The sequence below is a fragment of the Andrena cerasifolii genome, chromosome 3 (assembly GCF_050908995.1).
Source record: "Andrena cerasifolii isolate SP2316 chromosome 3, iyAndCera1_principal, whole genome shotgun sequence".
NCBI classification, from domain to species: Eukaryota; Metazoa; Arthropoda; class Insecta; order Hymenoptera; family Andrenidae; genus Andrena; species Andrena cerasifolii.
Window position 1 is genome coordinate 8,462,537 of NC_135120.1, and position 21,748 is coordinate 8,484,284.

At 42.7% G+C, this 21,748-nt stretch overlaps 1 protein-coding gene across 5 annotated transcripts in view; it reads right to left on the reverse strand.

Moving 5' to 3' along the window:
• The window catches only part of Kek5 (leucine-rich repeat, immunoglobulin-like domain-containing kekkon 5 protein), a 256,658-nt gene that overhangs the window by 29,441 nt on the left and 205,469 nt on the right, over positions 1-21,748 (reverse strand). Inside the window, exon 2 of one of the 5 annotated variants that reach the window (XM_076808522.1) lies at positions 4,901-4,965. The exons of the other annotated variants lie outside the window; for them this stretch is intronic. The gene's annotated coding sequence lies outside the window, so the exon portion shown is untranslated. The remainder of the gene's footprint in view (positions 1-4,900; positions 4,966-21,748) is intronic. 5 annotated transcript variants of the gene reach the window in all.

A 21,748-nucleotide genomic window follows, 5' to 3' on the forward strand; every position in this document is an offset into this window, starting at 1 on the left:
CATGTAACGGCGATTTTAAAACCTAATCCACGGCTGCCTGTTTCTCCATATGTTTGTTTTTGTTTACACGTTTTGCACACAGAAATATCTGATATTGCACTAAAAACACTTATGAATTCTATAATTCGGTAACAATGTGTAAAATTAATAATTACATCTGCCGACGTAGCTTTTATTTTCTTAGCAGAAGAGCTCGTTCCTTCGCCTCCGCTCGTCTTTTCACTTTCTATCTCAGCACTCTTAAATTCGAATTTTTTAGGAGCTTTTCGCCGTCTGGGACGATTCGGACGATAATTTGGATTATTATCTTGCAGCTTTCGACTCATTTTCAATTTATTCGTATATATTCGTATAAGGCTCTGTAAACGACCGATTTCACTCAAGAGACGCTGCTGAACTGACAATGAGCGAGGACCCCTCGCCGAAGGGGCATCTTTTTCAAAACCGTTATACACACAAATGTACACGTATAGACGCCGAAAAAGGCAGTGCTATGGTGGGTCTAACAACTGGTGTACATTAGTATAGGTTTTAACACAGTTAGAAGGGACAGAAAGGCCGAGCGCCCGACGAAGGCCGACTACCTGAGCCGCTCCGCCCAATACAACCGTTCACTTTATTTTGAAAATAACGTACAAGAACATCTCTGATCACTTTCTAACTTTTCTACCGTATTCCTGAGGAAATTTCCTATCGATTTAAACAAAAAAAAAAAAATGTTCAAAAATTTCATTTTACACAAGGTTCCCCCCTTAATGCCCGGTCGCCGCGATAGATCTGGTTTGTCGGATGATTAGCGGCCTTTGTGTGTTTCTCCTCTACCAACGATTATGAATGCAAATGGAAAAAGAAATAACGCGGCCGACAACGTCTCGGGTAACAAGCATCTGGCGTCGAGCCGCGTGACGCGATAGAACATCCCCGTAACTCTTGATCTCGTTAAAATTCTATTGGAAATCGTTACCCGTGGCGACGGCACTGTTCTTTGTCGCGAAATGTAATTCCTTATCGGATCGCCTATCTTTAATCAAGCGGAAGTCCTTTTTAACCCGCGCTTTCTTCGGTTCCGTCTCTTTTTAGAGGAGCCCACGGTCGAGAGTTCATTCTGCAATGTTCGACAATGAAGTCCCCGGACTTTATGCGCTTTAGAAAGCCACATTTTAATATTCTTCAACGTGGTATTCCTACAGTAACATACTCGTTCGCGCTTGTAACGTCAGCGGCTCTCCCGTCACGTTTCTTTTAACGTTGTCTGCGATTGTAACGATTACAAATCTCCTGCCATCCAGTGTGTAGTAGGCTCGCGTAGCGGCAGACCCAGCGTTGCCAGATAAGTGCTGCAAGGCACAGCGTTGCCAGATAAGTGCTGCAAGGCACAGCGTTGCCAGATAAGTGCTGCAAGGCACAGCGTTGCCAGATAAGTGCTGCAAGGCACAGCGTTGCCAGATAAGTGCTGCAAGGCACAGCGTTGCCAGATAAGCGCTGCAAGGCACAGCGTTGCCTGAGAGGTGTTGCTAGTCGGTTAGCTGAGAGAACAGCGCGGCCGAAGGTGTCTGCGAGGAGCCGAGCCGGCGTCGAGTCGAGAGACAGGTTCTGTGTACACCTTTTTCTTTTGTAACGAACTCAGAATAAATATCTATTTCATTTTTTAACCCAACCAATGTGCATTAGATTTTGATGCTCTGAAATGCATTGTGCTCCGCTATGCATTGCTCACAAAATATGTGTCGAATCGAGCGACAGAAACGCACCTAATAGCGCAAGTCTCCGCGACTTCTGGTGTACCGTCGACTACCTTATTCCCCGGAAGTTCTCAGTTCCCCGGATATTTACAAGCCACGCGTCGCGACCGCGAAATTGCGTAAACTTTTCAAATAACTCTGGTGATCTGGTACCTAAATCATTCGCCGCGGAACGTACAATACGATGAAATTCGCGTCGCAGGTACGCCAATCGAAAGCTCGTTAAAGATATTCTCCGGCGTGGTGAGCGAGATTAATTCTCCAAACTTTTACTGCCGATTCGACGGTTCTCTTCCTCGGATCTTTCATTCTGGACGCGATTATCCTCTGTCAATATTACAAGTCGAATCGTGGATGGAATTAAAAGGGAGAGATGCCAGTGATTGACGTAACTGATAGGATTTTAAATTGACCCGAGACTTTAAACTTAGCAGAATTTTTGGAGACGAAAGACATTGGATCACGTATAGTTTCTGTGAAAATGAGATTTCGGAATATGGGTACCTGCCTATTGGGGTTTTTATCCTCACTTTTTTAAAACCTGCAACTTCGATTACACTTGCGAAAATGGACAATGTCTTTCAGCCATGCGTACATGTATCCCGCAACAAAATTCGAATCAGATATTCGTATCGAATTCGCGAACTCATCGCTGCAATTTTCCACGATTTTCCTGAATTTAATTTCGAACGCTTTAATTATTTTCCTCTGAACCGCGGGCAGCATGATAAAGCCCGCGCCACGTCTTAGAGGGACGTTTGTTATTTTCCATAATGACCGGCTAGAAGGAAAATTTGCTTTTTCAAAGGCTTCCAGAGGCAGAGCTCCTTTTTTTGCCCGCGATCCCTCTTTGATCTCGCGACGTCGATCTATCAGGCAACGCCCGCGCAAATGAGAAACTTCCGATTCCTTGAAATTATCCAGAAATCACGGCAACGTGTATCGTGACCGCCGTCTAATCGAAATATCGCTCGGGACGAAATTATTTCTCGGATTACTTTTACCGACGATACCGGGGGTCGTTCCTGTGACGAGGGTAAATCGAAATCTAGCTGGTGGGAGGCTCTTTTACCGCTCGCGTCGTAGTATTTCCCAGGAAAGTTAAGATACGGCATGGCCTCCTACGTTTACCAGGCGCTCCGCTGCGAAATTCACTGTATGGATAGCAGTCTTTGGATATTCCATATTTCATCTTTGGATTTTCAGTCGCGCAGGGGTCACGGTGAGCGTTTCGCCGAACTAGCAAATTGTTGCAGCGACCTCTACCGTCAAGGACCAGTTCCTGATCAGAACCCAATTCCTGATCAGTTTAGGAAAATTAACCAAATAATAAGCTTATTATGGTACAAATTTAATCTAACAAATTACTAAATAATTATGAAGTATTTTGACGTTTACACGTAAAATTTGATAGCTCATAGTAAAACGGGTGAAGGTGATCAGAAACAGCTCCCTTTGCATTTTTCACTTTCAAAGTTAAATTATAAAATGATTATTATTATGTGTGCACTTTTTTAATACCAAATTAAAGATAGAACATAGATTTACTGAAATAACAATATATCTTTTAGATTTAGTTAAGTTTTCCCTTTACACGTTTAAAAACCCGCGGTAGTTACTCCTAAGTGATCAGAAACTGAGTCCTTGACGGTATGGTTGTATTCATTTACGTCGGTGAAAGTCAGTGGCGCAGGATGCAATTTTGGGGGAGCCGAGTTGAACGGATAAAAATATTTTTAATGCAAATTCAATAAAATTCACCAAATGAAATCAAGAATAAAATCCAGGTTTCTTTTCTTTTTACAAAGCCACCCTTTTGCTCCTACCTACTTAGCTTCTATTACGACCATGATGCTGCCTAGTACAGGATTGTACCGTTAAAGAACTAGTTTTTGATCAGTTTAGAGGGCTTCCCGCTTTTATAATTATTTTTAGCCTAATAAAACTTTAAACCATAGACTTTTTTATACTAAAAGATGAATTAATGTTTAAACTTTAAGGGAAAATTTTAAAAAGTTGAAAATAAATATAATTTAATTATTTATAAGGTATGGAATAATAATGTGACTAGGAACTAGTTTCTGATCATCTAAAATGCATGGGAATTAATTTTTTATCAGGACAGGAACTAGTTTTAGATCATCTAAAATACATGGGAACTAATTTTTTGATCAGATGAGGAACTACTTTTTCATCATCTAAAATACATGGGAACTAATTTCTTATCAGGTAAGGTACTAAGATTTGATCAGAAAGCCATACTAATTAAAAAGAAAGTACCAGGTGAACTTATTTTTAGTATTATACCATCTAAATTTAATATTTTTATAATTTTATAATGTCCTAACCTATTTTTTATTCAGGTGATCCATAATATAAAACTGGAACTAAAGAATGATCACTGACTTTTCAAGCAAAGTGATACTAAAATTCTTGCGCTACATTGTAAAGTAAACTATTATAAGCAAAGTGTATGGAAACAACGTCGATGGTGATCTCTTACTTCGAACAGTAAGAGATGGCGTTCAACAGGGGCTTCCTTCAACCTTACACATTTATTTTCACGAAAACTACCAATTCTAACTGCTTTCACAAACAACACATATATTCCTGAATTATCAATTTTTATGTTAGTAATTATTTCAATCAATTATTTATTGACATAAATTTAAAAGAACGATTTATTTCATGAACTGATAAAAAATTAGTGCCTGATCAAGAACTACTTTTAGTGGGTAAAAATCCCACAGCTACCCTGGCGCCCGCGGGGGATTCCCCTCTGAAGGAGTGGGGGGCCTTTTGAAGATTTCCCTAAGTTAAAAAAAAATATAAAATAATAATTTATAAAAAGAAATTTATAAAAAAAATTTATAAAGTTATTTTTAACGACACCTCCGGAAGGGAATCTCCCGCGAGCGCCAGGGAAGTGTGGGATTTTTACCCACTAAAACCCCACGGCCACAATGAAATTTTTAATAATTTCCATGTAAATATCTCAATTATTAAGGCCTATTGGCTGAAACGCTCGGACACCTATTTATTTATTTTCGACATAGATCCATCGTGCCAAGGCTCATAAAAATCGGTGTCTACCACATGATGTCCACCCCTTGTAAGAGCGAGAATAACACTAAAATTAAATCTAAATACATGCTTACCCTTAATTTAGAGAGGAGCGAGAAATCGGTGACTGCCCTGAGCGTCACTTTGCCAAGGGAGTGTTCTGAAACAGAAGAAAAGAAGTGTTGATCGCCTCGAGTCCACTGACCGCAGGGGAAGGATTGTTGCGCAAACAAGGGCAGGTCATCCTTCGGTTACTTTTAGCCCGGGATCTGGGTAATTGATTCAATGCGGCGGACGGGTTTCGCGAATTCTATTTCGCTGGGCAAACGGCCGTCATAAAAATGCGCGCAGGGACAAAGAGAGGAGCCCTTCCCACCCTGCCCGTTACGGTTATGAGACCGAAGGGACCGGAAAACTGGGACGATACGCGGTTTTCTATGTTGCACGGCTGAGCAAACAGCGAAATAAAAAATTTTCCTATTAAATGGAACAAAGGGGCCGCAGCCTGGAATCTATTCGCCAGTTATGCGTCGCGTAAGCGGCTTTTCGCAGCGGCTCGTTTTCAATTCTGCGTCGCGGCGCATCGAATATTTCCGAAAAAAAGCGCGATAACGCTTGTGCCCGCTGGAAGGCTCGTCGTCGACGCAGCTACGATTACATCGAACCACCAGGCACGGTTGCTTTCGAGCGATCGCTCCTGGATTCGAATTCGATTCGAGTGCGTCCGCTGCACCTCGGTGAGCTCAACTTTTTCGCGATCGGTATCGCGCAACTTCCCTGCACGCGACTCGCGAAGCAGGATTGCTGAAATTCTGTGTATGCACCTAGAATAGAGGAGTCATGTGTCTTAGGAATCGGAACGGAACCAAGACATCACGCGAAACTTGGAGCGAACGGAAGCTCGAGTGTTGCTGCTGTGCAGTGGGAAAGAAGATAAGGAAACGAAACCACGTTCGACTGCGATAGAAACTTTCTGTTCACGCAACGCGGGTGGAGAGTAGCTTCCTTTCGCGCATCTTATTCCTTGATTTCTGATTTTTACTTAAGGGTGTAAGCCGCCCCCTTCGGCTTACTTCGATCGATATACGCGATCGAATAGTCATGGACATTGCACGTGCAGTACTCCGCGTTTCACGAGTATATTAACCGAATACGGTATAAAGGTTATAGATCTAGATTGATTGAATGCGAGGACGTAATGGCTCGAGGCCTTTCAAGGATCCCATCCGCGCTAAATTCGATTTCTCTCTCTCTCTCTCTAGACACGCGAACGATGGACTGTTTTCGGTGAATGCCAGGCATTCATTTATTAAGCAAACCGAAACGCTGGGGGAGACAGATTTTACGAGGGTAATCTAGCCGCGTTCCAACACGGAGGCACGCGTATCCACCCAAGTGTTTAATTATTCCGAAGACGTACGGTTGCACATGGTTTACACCACCCATCTCGGACACCCCAATTATTTCTGTCTTATTATGGCTTCCCATCCGCTTTATTCGTCCCTGGACACAGGGAAGAGGCAATTTTTCCTGAACACGACTTTCGGCTATTTTTCCGTGTATTCTATGTAATTAATCTGAAATACTTTCAAGTGCGAAGAACTTAGGTACATTATTGTGTTTCATAGTTTATCTTTTAACAAATCATATTTCTTGGCGTTCGAAGAGTTTCTTAACTCCCCTCAGACCTTTCGAGCCCCTCAATTTGGTTCTGCTGCAGGTAACTCATACAGGAGACATATCGTCGATGATAGTGCAAAACCACGTATGAGCAGTTTGTAAATACCGCGGTTCTGCATTTTTCCGATTTTACAGAAGGAAGAAAAAACTTAGTATTTCAGCCGTTTTAAGGGGGGTTTCTTTGACTGAACTTTTTTGGGACAGTTTTAGCACTCCTTGTAATAAATACTAACATCAATTCGTCATAAAAATGCTTAATTTCTGTGTAAAGTCACTTTCACGCACCAAACGTGCCGTCACTTCACCTGATTTCTCTGTAAATGCGCGGTTGTGTTGCCAACTTGCTAAGAGAGACAGATTCACGGTATCCTTGAACCTGCTGGTTCCGTTGGTAAAAAGGCGGCTTCCTACTGGCTATTTCACATGGCGTGACTTTTAAAAAAAGCGAAACAACGTTTGGCAACCGTGGGCATGAAATCTCAATTTTGCTACTTTTGCGGATACGCGGTATTTACAAACTGCTCATACGCGGTTTTGCACTATCATCGACGATATGTCTGTAAGTGTATAAGGACAGAATTTATTTGATTTAATCCCGTTGAATCTGTACCAAAGGACTGGGGCAATAGTGACTCTGTAACTTCTTAAAGGAGAAAACAGTCGGCGAAGGGAAGTGCGCGCCCTGCATCTTTTATGGGCAATTCTTCAAGCGATAAAAGTTTTGGACGTTTCCTCGTAGGTGTTCCGCAGGGCGTTGGCGTAAATACGGTTTACCTCATTCCCGCGAGTGTAATCTAATCCGTTGGGAAGCAGCTCGTCATTTTCGATAAATCTTGCACACACCTTCCGTAACTCGATTGCCGCAAAACTGCGGAAAACTTCTCGCTTCTTCATCGGGTTAGTGAATCGAAGTTGTAAGGAGTTTCTTTCGTTAAACCAGGGGCAACCGTTTCCTTTCAATTCTCCGCGAGTCGGTCAAATGTTCCTCCGATGTTTCACACACTACTGAGACAGTTAGCTCCACGGGCTGCTGTGGCGCCATTTCTTAAGATATCAAATTTCTTTTTAAAGAAAATACAGCTTGATTTATACACAACAATGTGTATATCTTGATTTTTAAATACCGCGTTTCTTTATATGAAAAAAAAATTATAGAAATAACCCTATTTTCCGACCTGTGAAGGGTATATTACCCCTTAAACCACTCAATTACCGGACCTCCACCTTAACCAGAGTCTTTAATCGTACTTATGCACGCGTACATGATTAAACCCGGAAAGCAGAGTGTAATCTATACATTGTTCAAGCTAAATATGCCCGGTTCACGATCGTGAACTGTGTACATATAATACAGCGTATAAGTACTATCGATTGGATACTGTACGAGTGAGGAGGCAAGTTTGCCGGAATTCATTAATTATTCAAACTTTATTAACTTTCGCGAAAGCTCCGTTAATTTCTTAATCGTTCTCGTTTAACCAGAGTGGTTACTCGATCAATGCGCGCACGCATAATCATGTGTTGATAGGAATTATTTCGTTGCAAATATACGCTGAATTTAGAGGTGAAAATGGAGCACGTAACTATCGAAAGGAGAGTCTGATTAAATATTTCAGTTACATATTACTTTAGGTCCAGCCGTGGAGCAGAGAAGTCGAGCCCGCGGACAACCTCCCTTTGTAGCGTGCACGGGTTTCACGGTGACTTGATAATTAATTACCCTGACTTATTAACGAAGAACTCGTAATGGCTGCCATTGAAGCGAAGCGAGCTTTAACGTAGTTTCGGTAATTTCGGCGCCGATCGTCCCTTAAACTGGATCACTTTCAAGTGATTTCATTACTCCCGCCGTGGCGCGATATTAAACGCCGGTTTTCTCACGATCTTTCTCGGAACGCGACGCGAGCTACGAGACTATTGAAAAGTAATTTGTCAGGTCGGTTAATTAGCTGCTTTATTCCATCCCCTTTAGTGAATCGATGAATAAGATACAGTTTCTAAATGTGAAATTAAAAATACAGACAGATCTTCGAATGGTTGAAAGATGAAACAGAGAGGGAAGTAACAGATGGCAGCATAAGTTGAAAATATTGAATCGAATGATTAAAAATTAACTTTTACAAGAAATACACTGTAGTCTTGGTACGCAATGACACTCGACTTTCCCGAAAAAGAAAGCCCGAGTAAAGCGAACCTTATCCCCCATTTTTTACTTATTTTTAAACGATTTTATTCAGCTTCGGTCCTCTGTTTGTTTGTTTGTATGGTTCAAATGTGGCAACTCAAATTTAACCCACTTCCAACTATCCAATCGTTTTGAAACTTTGCAGGGGTACGTAGTTTGGATGACAATAAAATATTTAAAAAGAAATTAAACCTGAGAGGGTGGAAAAATTACCCAGTCGTCGATAAATGTAACCCATAATCACAAATCCAAACGACTTGAAATCAGCCATTCGGGTTCTTTACGAAAACGACAAAAAGCCACTGCGTTCGGGACGCTAGTCGCATCGCGATTTTCCGAAAGCACAGAATTTATCATGAAATGATCCGTCACGTATGTACGAACAGTAAAACTAAAACTTTGCAGGCGTTCGTGGTATATCACCATCGAAATTGTAGTACAAGAAAAGAATTATGTTTTAGTGACTTTAGCACTATAACGTTTAAGCAAACTGTTAAACTGTATAAGTCTGAGATGTGGAATGTAAATCCACAAACACTAAAAACTAGAAAATAAAAAAATATATAAAACAAAATTTTATGTTAAACTATATTAAAAATACACTAAAAACAAAATTAAAATGTACTAAAAGGTAAATAATAATTATTTTCTTCCACCACAACGTTGGTGGTGTTAATATCAGTTTAAATAAAATCCTGGGGCAGCATGTGCAACCAGAAGTTGAAGTATTAAACTGATTCATATCCTGCTATGAAATATCGTGCCCCACGATTTTATTTAAAGTGAATTACTTAAAGTGATATGAACACCACCAAAATTGTAGTACAAGAAAATAATTATTTCTCAGCATTTAGTGCATATTAATTATGTTCTTATTGCATTTTTAATAAAAATCGTTTAACATAAAAATGTGTTTTTACATATTTTTTTATTTCACGACTCGACTTCTTCCCCTTCGTTGCCGCATCAATTGCGCGAACGTTCCTTTGTAGAAGAAACGCGAGTCGCCCTTTCCCGCGGCTGTTTTTTTTTTCCGCCGCGTGAAAAGAGCCCCAGCCACCGGGCGAATTCCTTCTCCTTCATGCCTCGATTTCAAATGCGAAACATCTACATGTTGGGCGAGCAGCGGGGCCCTTCTTGGCTTCGTAACCGGCATAATACGAATTAAATTATTTCTGAGACGAGGAACGCTGGAAAAGAGGTCAGGAGGAGCACTCCGGGGAACAAAGGAGGAATATAGCGGGGAAACGCGGCGCGGCGCGGCGAGGATGGAAAATGCCGCCTGTAGCGGTTTTCAGGCGACGGCGGTGCGGAACGGCGCGAACGAGCCGGAAGACAGAAAGGAAGAAACGAAAGGCAGATAAAGCGGCGCGTTAAATCGGATACTTTATACGTGTAATAAGCTGCAGAGAAGCTGCATACTCATGCGCGGCGGGATGTTTCATGAGCGGCCATAACCATCAGGGAGCGAGAAGGAAAAAGAGCTTCCCTCGCTGTGTTTAGTTATGCGCCAGGCGAACCGAGATGTTTCGTATCCGAGCGTGTTCCATTGCACATCGCGGGTTGCGCTCTTCCACGATATCGCCTGTAATTCGCGTTTTACTCCGTCTAGCAAGCTCCTGTTGACGTGGCATGGAGCGCATCGATTTTACATGCTGCTAAATTACTAACGGTTGTTGCTTGTCAGATTGCAGGTATATACCAGCGACGGATTATGCGGGGTAAACGTAGAAATAGAACGTAATTAAGAGTGAGGAACGTCTCGAGCGAGACACAGACTGACATTTTTCTTCTGTCGAAGATAATCATTTTAAGTGAGACTATAACGTAGCCGCGAGGTAATTGCTGTTTAAAAATACTGATTAAAGTGATAACGAGTGACAGGAACAAAGCTCGGATCTTTTAACTCCAAGATTCCTGCGCTCTAATGGAATCAGAGCGAACGGGGGTTGTAAGCGTTTGCGCGAAAGTAACTCCCGCAGTTGCAGATTTCTCCTCCCGGCGAGAGGGTGAAAGCGCGCGCAATGAAAATCTCGCGTGTTTGCGAAAATTCCCCTTTTCCGCCCGTACATTTGTCCCTTTTTCTCTGGCAGTGTCGACGATAATTTCCTGACACAATATTGTCCCTGCGCTGATACGATAATTGATGGGATTTTCAGCGAGTATCGCGTTCCATTTTTCCTCTCTGTCCCGCCGAACACGATTTTCCCTCCCTTTGAACTCGCAGCCGTGTAAATACGCAGAGGTTGTCGCGTATCCTTGTACATTTTCGAGAGCAGCCGTGTGTACGAACAAACGCGTTGGCAATAATTAAAAAACCAGTAGTAAATACTTTAAACTCTTTAACAGAATATTGTTTATAAATACGATGTTCGAACTCTCTTGATACACGTTTGCTCCCCGTGGAAGGCATCTAAGGTGAATGTTCCAATCAGCGACCCTGTCGGATCTACGCGCACGTTCTAACATACGTTTTTATACGCGCACGTTTTACATATTAAAAGTATTTATCGCAGTTACTCATTAATAGCCTATCATATGGCTGGTTATTTTCCAGTAGAATAAAACACCCCTTTTCTATGATGAAATTGTTCGAATATACATATTAATAATAAACATATTATATGGTGCATCTCGTGTCAATAATACGAATTCATATATTTTACGAGTGCCGATTATTGCCCCCATAATTATTATGAATTTAATAAAAAAATCGATGCAATTTCTTTAAATAGCAAATTTACAATTATTCTTTAACTTATTTGAATATATTTTTCTTACATTAATATACTCATGTAAGAAATACTCAATACCTAAAATTTGGCCACTCTTAAGTTCGGCAACAAGCAACTGCTTTTCCATGGCCTCGTAGCTGACACACGTGAAAACATTTATTAATTACTCAATTACATGTTATGATATACATTAGCGGAACCATCAGCAAGATACTTTGAATATTCAGAATCGAATTCAATACTTTTAGCTCCCGTTTCGAACCGACAAAAGTCATATTTAAATATAAAGGACAAAGTATCAATAATTGGTACTGAATGGCTAACTCGGACATTTGCCTCACAGAACGGCAACTATTTTTCAAATTTCACAACGATCATGGTCAACTATTTACCCATCGATTTATCTGTATTATAGAAGCATAGTGACTCGCGCGAGAGATCGACCAGCCAGTACCTATGTACGTACATAAATAACTAAAACGCTATATCGATTCTATATCGCGAAGCTGGTGGTTCTCCCATTGTACCCCAGTGTGCACGTCAGTCTTCCTGTTTCGCGCTGGCAAATATTTGCCAGAGCCGAAACACAACGCGCTTTAATGGCGCTGTCCGCCCCGCGACCAGATGCTGAACAATACGCCGTGCAACCCGTTTTATACGTTTTCCTTTTTGTTTTATTCGGTCAGCTCTTTCCGTCATTAAATTAGCGTATCGCCCGCGAACGAGCCCGCAGAGGGGCTTGTACCTTCGTGTCCCTTTGTTTCGTCTACTGTCCCGGCGCGCACGGAACGGAAGGAAGTTCGCTCGTCGAGAGCGTTGCCATTGATCGCTAGCTAATAACCATGCGCGCAAAAAAAAAAAAAAAACACGCGTTAAAAGAAAGCATAGAACACAGTTTTGGCGTCATTACCGTTCTGCCAGCAACAACTATTACGCGCGAGTTTATTCCAGGGGCAACCCTCGAAGCCGCGCAAGACCCCTCGCCTCGGTAAGTCGCTTTCCCGAGGCGAGCATTACCGATAGTACGCGTGACAATATTTCCACGGTTCCCCCGTTGAAACTGGAATTCGATTGGAAGCGAGCATGGACGTAGGAAATCGTAAGTTTCCATCTCGTTTGCCTGCCCCGTCTCTCGCCCTCCTTTTCTCCGGTAGCTTTTTATTCAGGCGGGTAGAGAGAAGTCAAGGACTGTCGACAGTTCCCCCGCTCGTGGGTCTACAGACTTCTTCTGTTCAAATTTTTGCCCCATATCTTCTTATCCCCACGGGCCGCCTAAGTCCGCCACTATCGCCTTGAGCCACCTTAACACCTCACTTGTTCCGTAGAATTGATTCCAGCCGCATAGACGCGAGGAAAGTCAGTGTTTATTCAGGAGCACTCGAGAAGTCGACTGACTGAGACGGGCGAGATTGAGACCGAACTATTTTCAATCGAGCCACTCTCAACCCGGTTTTCTATACTTTGCAAATCGAATTCGATTGCCGCGATATCCCCGATTCAACGTAATCCTCCGGCCTCTTACTCTCTCTGTCTTGCTCACTTCCAAGGGACTTAGTCGAATCGGGCCACACGATTTATTTTAATGACCGTTCAATGACAAACTACCGTCGCGCAATTTAAACGTCTACCGAACTTCTTTCTGAAGCAGGAAGAAGCTAATTTGGGCACAGTTATAAATTCAGGGAAATTACTGGCATCTACAAAGGTCTGCACATTTTCGGAAGTGCCACTGTCGCAGGGGTAGACGCCTGCTAAATGTCTGTATGTAGACTGGTATTTGCAGATCACTGAAATAAAGAAGAGCTTCTGTCTCGTCCCAGGATTCACTGTAATTTATAGTAGGTAGCTACGTCCACCACCCGCATAACCTTAAGGTCATATTTTCAGCGTACTTTCATATATTTCTTTCATTTCTTCCCTCCAGTAATTTCTCGCTTCTTATAATCAGACTGTTAAATATCGAATAATTCTTTCTAGAACATTATCGTACCTTTCACGCGTCTGCATTCGCACTTGCGAAATCTACCCTTCGGTCACACGCAGCTCCATCGAAAGTGTGCACTCATGACGAACACCGCGCAATTTACACATTCAAACGTAGCAAACGCTACTGAAATTTTGTTGCCACACAGATCACTGAAATTTTTCACTACGTGTGCAGCGTTATGTGTGATTCATTATTACTACTGCAACAGACAATTGAAAATCTTCGCACAGCAAATAGAGGCATACCGAAGCTCTCAACTCGTCTGCCGAATTGGGACTGACGAATTTCCAAGGTTGCCTAAGAACTGGGAAATCCCATTCCGAGCCCCCTGGCGAAGAAGGAGAAGACGGTTGGCTTAATTGATCGGTTACTGGTTATACCTGCTCGCGATAGGATCGCAGTCATAAACAGGTAGCAGGGCTTTCGAAACGTCACTTCTTCTACGCATTCTTCGCCCCTCGAACTCGGCTGGCGCGATGTCCTCGCCAATTCGCTTGTTAGCTTGTCGCGATCCGTTGAGTAGTTAAGGTGTCCCGACAGTTCGGCAGTGTTGGCGCGCGGAGCCACGATTGAATGTACGGAAGCCGCAACATGCCGGAGCACAACGGCGAGGAGGCAGCAAGCACAGACTCCCGGTTCGCGTGCAGATGGATTCTGCTGAACGAATCGTCTGAAGCAAGGCTTGTTTAAGCAGTGACGAGAGCAATTACGCCGCGTACGATTAATTAAACTCGGCGTGCATCGTCGTTACCGCCCAGGCGGAGTATTTCGCGCGGGCTTCGCGTTTTTATTCCCGCTGCCCCCTCCCCCTCGCACCCGCATACAAGAGACCCCGTCGTCGTTCAATCTCTTTCCTTCGCAGAAGAAGAAGAAAAAAAAAGAAAACTTTTGCACGAATAAACATGCGCGAAATGAGCCGGCCTCGCGAAATCCTTTCCATCGATCCCGCCCGCGGAGTGGAAAACTTCTGCGAAGACATTTCTAATAACAAAACAAACTAGTGCAGTAACTCCGAGCGGCAGGTTTTGAAGTAATAACGTTCCTGGTTGCACGAATCCTCGCGAGTCCCCATTCAAAGTTTCCGGGGCTCGGTTTTCGTTTACCCGGGCTACCACGAACACCCTCGTACAACGATCGTGCATCGCCGTCGCGCTCGCGCGGGCCCGGCGATCCCAAATACGAGGGATTATAAATCTTTCCGCGTCAATTTCCGCGGCAAACGACGGGGACAATGGCCGTTCGAGTGCGGGATGGAAGAATGGATTTCATTTACTTTTTAATTATTCTTCGACGCATTGTGGTATCGGAGCGGGCCTGTTTGTGCGCCACGTTTGTGCAGAGGTTTCCACCCGCTCTCGGGAATAACTTTGTCCGCGACCCCGCTTCAACGGATTTCGGGTGTGTATTTTATGGTCGCGGCTGTGGGCGCGGGCTAGCGGCCCGTTCGGAGGGTGGCCCGGTTTAAAAAGATGGCCTACTTCACCGCGCTAATGGCATAATTCTTACAGATAACCGCGCCAGGCTCGCCGCAATGGAACAATAGACACAGCACGAATTGTACTCCCGTGCACTTTCATTTTCCTATCCGCGGGAACGGCCCGCCTGAAAGTATTCAAAGATCTGTGCCGCATTGAAAATCAGTACCGTTTTATTCGTCGCTGACGATCGATCCACGGTCGGTCACTTCGTCCTCGGGCACGTTCGATGTAAAGTGTGCAAATGGTTGCTCATATTCGGCGACGAAAACAGGTCGATGTAGCATTTCAGGCGGAAATGACGCACGGCATATTTTTAAAAAATTCATGCCCTTGCCGTCGCGTGGGGTATAGATATTATACAAGTCAGGTGAAAGCTTGCATCCTGCTGCGAGCTTCGGAAATTGTAAATAAAATCTCCAAATAATACCAGAAATGCATTAATATTCGCGAAAACCAACAGGAGCGATGAAAGTATGTTTTTATACAAACAGCGCAAAAAAATACAACTAGCTTTATTACTCGGCTTCGCTCGAAATTTAGATTCTGATTTTATAAAAGAAATTTGTTTAGTTTTTTTTATGAAAATGGTCACATTCATGTGGGTTAGTCAGGCCTGATGAAGTGAGACACATTTTGGAGATCCTAGAGTTTATCGTTCGAAAGTTTTTAGGCGACTGACAAACACACAAACATATAAAAGCTTTCTGCTTTATATATTAAGGGGAGGTTCCGGTCTAAAAGTCGATTTTTTTTATTTCATTTTTCGAATGTTCAACATTTTAGGAATACGTGTTTAGAAGGATTTTTTGAAATTCGTAGAATTGTCGAAGTTATAGGCATTTGAGTAGCGGCAAATGTATGGGTAACACATTCGGCCACTCCGCACTCATGTAAAACTTTAAACGCGTTTTTCACGAAACAGTGTTCCCAAAACGGTGGGACTGTATTTCCAAAAGTTATTATCCGATTTGACTGAAACTTTTTTATTTTGAAGAATATACTTCTAGCTATGGGGGATACCAGAAAAAAATACAAAAAATCGAAAATTCAGAATTTTCAAAGCCGTTGAAAGGGTGAAAAATATAGGGGGAAAGTGATTTCAAACATCAAGTGCCGTTATCTTCTAAAAAAATGTTATTTTGTATTTTTTCTGCCCCCCTCCCTAGCTAGAAAGATATTCTTCAAAATAAAAAAAGTTTCAGTCGAATCGGATAATAATTTTTGGAGATACAGGTCCCACCGATTGGGATCAATTTTTTGACGCCTTGACTTTAACGACTCCCCAGTGCCGTCTGCAATGATTAATTATAAAACAAAAAACATATTTCTATAATCTAAGATATCCTTAATACAATGCAACAAGTCCCATTAAATTATATATTGTAGTTTTCCTTTAATTAATTTCTAAAGATCACCTATTTTGTTGGGCTCTAGACCGGAACCTCCCCTTAAGATTATATAACTATTACGCTCTGACGGAGGCTAACGTATTTCGTAAAATTTAAACATAATAAATGTTCTACACATAATAAGTCACTAAAAAAAATAATTCTTTTGTTTGTTGTACTAAAATTTCGATGGTGATATACTACGAATGCCTGCATAGTTTTAGTTGTACTATTCGTGAATACGTGACGGATTATTTCGTGACAAATTGTGTATTTTCGGTAATCGCGATGGGACTAGCTTCCCGAACGCAGCGGCTTTTTGTCGTTCTCACAAACAACGCGAGTGGCTGATTTCAAATCGTTTGGATATGTGGGTATGGGTTATATTGATTGATGACAGGGTCATTTTTTCACCCCCTCGGGTTTAATTTTTTTTCTAAATATTCTATTGTCATCCAAAACTACGTACGCCTGCAAAGTTTCAAGACATTTGAATAGTTGGAAGTGGGTTAAATTTGAGTTGCCAGATTTGAACCATACATACATTAAACAAACAAACAGAAGATCGAAGCTGAATAAAATCGTTTAAAAAATGTAAAACAAAAAATGAGCGTGTTCGTTTCGCGCACTGATTTGTTGCTGAGCTAATCCTGTTCAAAACACTCTCCGACCCCCATAATATCGTTGTCTCTATGCCCATAATGTGTACGTATACCTTTTCATTTGACCAGAGTAACTCCGACGCATTCAATTTGCCTGCTAATGACGCGTAGCCGTAAAGACGAGAGAAAAGTAATAAACCGACAGCCCTTAAATGGTTCTTTTGTATCGCTTAACGAGCGGCCCATGTACTCTCTTGAATTACGATCGATACTATTTCTTGCCGTTGCGCGCGCCAGTCTCTTTCTTTTTGTTGCAGCGCATTTAAAAGTATAAAATATATAATGCGTTACTTTTCTTCACGGGCGAATAAACAAACCTGAATTTCACTATGAATAGAGATATATATTTATTAAACAATAATCAAAGTTTCTCGTGAAGCTACATTATGTACAGTTTTCTTACCTATAAATAGAGAAACGACATTTAATGCCTATTCTTCCCTACCTTTCCCTTGTATATTAATTCAAGGATCTACAATTACAATCAATCCACTTCTCTATATCGATTTTTACACCCCCTCTTTCTCTTTTATGTGGTCTACACTACTGCCATGTTACGCGACAAATTTAAACTGGGTTCATAAGGTAGTATCTGTACTACTTTATAAATCTATAAAAAAAATTTATCTTAAACGATTTTCATAAAAATGTAGTAAAAACTAAATTAAAATGCATTAAAAACTAAAAAATAATTCTTTTCTTGTAAATTCTTCTCTTTGTTTTCTTTTCTCGTAGTGATATACTACGAGCGCCTGCAAAGTTTCAGTTTTACTATTCGTACATACGTGACGGATCATTTCTTGATAAGTTCTGTATTTTCGGAAATCGCGATACGACTAGCGAATTATAATAGCGACAACCGAACGCAGCGGCTTTTTGTCGTTTTCGTAAAGAACGCGACTGGCGGATTTCAAGTCGTTTGGATTTGTGGTTAAGGGTTATATTTATCGATGACTGGCAAGGGAACATCCCGAACCCGGAAATTCAAAAAATTCTGAAACTTTGTGAATACGTAGGGAATTTCCTCCTGATTATAACGCAATTTTTCTTTGTTGCCCAAATTCACTCTACGTACCCCTGCAAAGTTTCAAGACATTCGGATAACTGGAAGTAGATTAAATTTGAGTTGCTAGATTTGAATCATACGTACATACAAACAGACAAACAGAGGATCGATGCTGAATAAAATCGTTTAACAAGCGGCGAATGTAATTACGAGCCAGAAATCATTCCGTCTGAAGGCGACCCGGCGCGTAGAGCAGAGCAAGTTCGCGGGGCGGCGAGAAGGAAATGCATGACGGTGGCTTGTCCGCGGCTCGGGGAAAAAGCAAATCTCTCGGAGGGTTGTTTTACTCGTAAAGCAGCGGGAGACACGTGTCCCGAAGTCGATGCAAATGGAATATCGATTAATACTTTACGCGAGCTTCCTTCGACGCAGCGGCTCCGCGTTCATTTCGTGTAATTTATGGATGCAACGACGGGAACACGACGCGAAATACGAAGTAACGGGGTTAGGCCGCGAGGGGGTGGAGAAAAGTGGGACAGTTTGCGCGTTCGACGGCGAGGGATTAACGCGCGGCGGCTTGCAGCTACGTTATGATAATTGAAACACATGGGCCGTGTTTGTTCTTCCATTAGCCCCTTCTATCGCGGTCGCGTTTTCGCGCAAGAGTGCCCGTGGCCCGTAAAATTGAGCAAACGAGCATTTAACTTCGAATTGGGGAATATTTAAACGTGTCCTCTAGGCTCGCGTGCCGCGCTAGATTTCTTCCAGCAGCTACACTGACGCATGATCCTTGCCGAGTAACGGATGGATGCTCGGCAAAAACGGTAGGATGGACGGCGGGGGTGCGACACACCGTGCAATTGTGCTACATCCTATCAAAGACGTAATGGGAAAGGCCTTGTAGAAGGAAGGATAGAATTTATATTTAAAAGAAGATAACAATAATTGCACAATTAAACACCAACGCTGTGGAATGACTTATCTAAATAATATTTTAGACGCGGATCCTTTAAGGGTCTCCTAGAAAGTATCTGGTATCTCCCTAGGAGGCAGAGTCAGAGGGACCAGTTTATACTTGGTCAGTTGAGCTGGAGCTCCCCAATGAAAAATGGGTTCTTCCACCGTGGTGGGATACAGTCCCCGGGCTAACTTTCCTAACCAGGCCTTCCTTCCAGAGTGCCTCGTCCTATTCTGTTTGACCATCTAAATCAAGGTCAAACTATTTAGTCAGGAGGGAAAAGGTGAGGACGATAAGGAGGGGTTCGCTGAGCCGAGCAGGACACCAGCTTCAAGACTCAGCGTCGGTAAAGGGGTGAGAAAGGAGATTTGTAGGGATGGGTTCACTGAGCCAAGCAGGAGACCAGCTTCGAGACTCAGTGTCGGAAAATGATATTTGGGAATAGTCACCTTCTTGCTTGAACGTTATCACTCTGCGTCTTATAACTCTTATTATCCAGACTTTAACTATTTTTACTTCCCTTTCCCTTCTGACTATGACTCCGTCTAGAGTGGACTTATATACTATCACCATTCGCACAATCGTGAGAAAGCTTGTCACCCTAGCGGCGAGGGCGGTGCTAAAAAAAGGCCTCGTAAAGAGGGAGCCCGCTGAAGGCGCCGAAGCGGCCGCGAGGTCCTGTCGCGCATACAAACGTCACAAGTGTAAAGGAAGCGGATTCGCCGTGATTCCGGCGTCATAGATGTAATACGAGTTAATACGTGTCGAACACGTCCCACGCGATGCATCCACAGGCCACAGTATCGTGGGGCTAGCTGGGCAAGCGTACGTAAGCGCACGTACGAGTCCACACAGAGGAGTATTGGCCGAATGGACGTCGTTTGGGCGGAGTGCAAGTCACTCACAGCTGTCCTCCGCATACGAGCACGCATGCTAAGCATTAATCATATCGAGAACACCCTTGCCCCTCCCTCACGCCCACCCCTTCGAGTCTCCTCTGACCGCCACCCTCTCCTTTCCGCCGCTTAAGCTCGTTCAACCCTAGCCAGCACCGTCCACCGATCATGCACATGCACGGCCTGAGAGATGCACTGCGCGCAGTATATGCACCAGAGCCGCCTACGGACTCGGGCATAGTGGGTGCGCTTGAAGTTGAGCTTAATGACGATGTCAATCACGGTCTTTGCGGTCGGGACGCGGCCTTTCCCGTTTTCGAGGCCGCTTAGCCGACTGGCAGGCTCGGCTTCTGCCTCGCGAGGAACGCGAGACTCCCTAACGCCCCCATATCACGAAAGCGTTTCGCTTTCGAGGCCGGGATCGCGGACGTGCTCGATGGAATATCATGTGATAGCGACTACATATGTTGGCGTTGCAGTCACTGTCCGCGGCGGATTTTTATCGGGCAATTAACCTCAATTCGTTAGACATTAGTTTGGTATTTGTTGGCAAACATAAAGGGTCATTCTATTTTGTTTTAGGGGTGACCTACCGTCGGGAGGTAGAAAAAGAATCGATTCTTTGGGAATTTATTTCAGAAAGTACACGCATATTTTTATGCAATGGTTTTTGTATTCAGATGAGGGACACTTTAACAGGTTTTTGTATTACGCTTTGGTATAAAAATATTTAGTTATTGAAAAATTACAACTGATTTCCCGGAAGCTGTTTTTAGACCGGTGACCACGATTTCTTCGAAACCGCTTCACCAATCTTTCTAAAACTTTGCAGGTTTCTGCTAGACATTCAAATCCAGTGTTTAATCGAAGCATTTGTTTTCCCAATGCATAGTTTTTATTTTATGCATGAAAAATAAGTGTTTTCTCTACGAAAGTCGATCATTTCAGTTTAAACATCTGCCATTTTGTCCCAGATTAATATTTTATAAAACGGAACGTTTAAAGACTAGATAAACTATTGTGCTAACTAAATCTTCTTGGTTCTTTTATTTCAGATAACCCAGTTCCGAATAATGTTGGTCACCGCGAAACGTGTTTCTAAAAACAGCTTCCGGGAAATCAGTTGTAATTGCGCAACAACTAAATATTTTTATACCAAAACATAATATAATAACCTGTTAATGTGTCCCTCATCTGAATACAAAAACCATTCCATAAAAATATGCATGAACTTTCTGAAATAAATTCCCAAAGAATTCTCTTTCTACCTCCTGACGGTAGGCAACCCCTTAGTAAGTACAAACAGTTTTTGTCAGTCTATTGTGAAGTTAAAGTACCGTTAAAACAGCATCACGCATTCTTCTAATTGGAAACCGACAGCTCCGGGCTACAGTGGTTGGTTGGATGAGATAGCGAACGCTAAGCAACGAAATTATTACGCTTTCCGACGATCACGGTATCCGGATACAACGACACCGCTGGCAACGATGGCAACCGGTGGCAGGCGAATTAAATAAATTATCGGCCGCTGGCCAGATCGCGAAACGATAATTGGTATTAGCTGGCGGGGTTTAACGGCTGTATAGGTATATCATAATAGTGTAAATTGTAGCGGGCCAAACGTAAATAATATATCCGTAATAAGGACAAAGAGGAGTGGAACGGCGACGCGATAAATTGTTTACTGTAACCGGGCTCGTGTGACGAATAGAAAGTTCGTTGTCATTACACGCAAATGGGCTTTATTATAACCGTTTACGCCCGCGGCGAGACAATTTCGAAATATCTGCCAAAATAGCGTGTAATAATATCGCGAAATTTCACGGTCCAGCCAATCCAGGCTCAATTTCGGGTGTACTATTCCACCGGATTAAATTTGCTTTATGGTATTCTTCAGTCGACTTTCGCACTGGCCGTAATTTCGCGAAATCCTATTCGATTCGTCACAATGGATGAACTCGCTTGCCG